Genomic DNA, 902 nt, shown 5'->3' with positions numbered 1-902 from the left:
CTGTCAGGAGTGGGATTCCTGAGCTTGTGTGTGAGCTGAAACTGGATCGGTCCCGTTCTGTGAAGAAAGAATGCCAGGCGGCTCCCAGACAGGGCTCAGGCCGGGACTGGCAGCTCTCCGCTGGGAACGGCTGGATTCGAGAGCAGGGCTCCTGCGCTGTTGCTGCTGCTGCTTCCGCCTCTTCGAGTCCCTGTGGCGGTTGGTACCGATCTCCCTCCTATGGATCCGGATCCAGCTACTTGCTGTGGACCTCGTGGCGCAACGGCAGCGCGTCTGAATCCAGATCAGAAGGATGCGTGTTCGAATCACGTCGGGGTCATCGCATTTTCGCAACGTTTCAGCGTCACTCTGTTTGATCGCGGGGCAGTCTTTTCGGGATGGTCTGTTCACTGCATGTAAAATAATATTGATCACAGAATAAACACACCACAGAAAGAGGCCATTCGACCCATCAATTCCTGACCTGCCTTTTGTCAGAACAATCCCATTGGTCCCATTCCCCGTCCCTTTCCCCGTGGCCCTGCATTTTCCCCTTCAAGTATTTATCAAATTCTTTTTGAAAGCCACGATTGAATCTGCTTCCACCACCCTTTCAGGCAGCGCATTTCAGATCATAACCATTCGCTGCATAAAAAAGATTTTCATCCTGTCGCCTTTGGTTCGTTTGCCAATCACCTCAAATCTGTGTCCTCTTGTTCCCGACACTTCCGTCAATGGGAACAGCTGCTCTTTATTAACTTTATCTAAACCCTTCATGACTTTGAACACTTCTATCAAATCTCCTCTGAACCTTCTCTGTTCTAAGCAGAACAACCCCAGCACGGTGTAAATGCGGTCAATTTGCTCCAATGTATTTATTTGGGCATTAAACAAAACGTGAAAGACTGGCAAGGCGATTTGCG

General features: G+C 50.0%; 1 non-coding gene across 1 annotated transcript; it reads left to right on the top strand.

Moving 5' to 3' along the window:
• Positions 1-247: 247 nt before the first annotated feature.
• trnaw-cca (transfer RNA tryptophan (anticodon CCA)) lies at positions 248-319 on the top strand. Its single transcript has one exon. It is a non-coding gene; the product is annotated as a tRNA-Trp (tRNA).
• The last annotated feature ends 583 nt before the right edge of the window (positions 320-902 follow it).

The sequence above is a fragment of the Heptranchias perlo genome, chromosome 20 (assembly GCF_035084215.1).
Source record: "Heptranchias perlo isolate sHepPer1 chromosome 20, sHepPer1.hap1, whole genome shotgun sequence".
Classification (NCBI taxonomy): domain Eukaryota; kingdom Metazoa; phylum Chordata; class Chondrichthyes; order Hexanchiformes; family Hexanchidae; genus Heptranchias; species Heptranchias perlo.
This window is presented reverse-complemented; position numbering and strand designations above follow the sequence as displayed.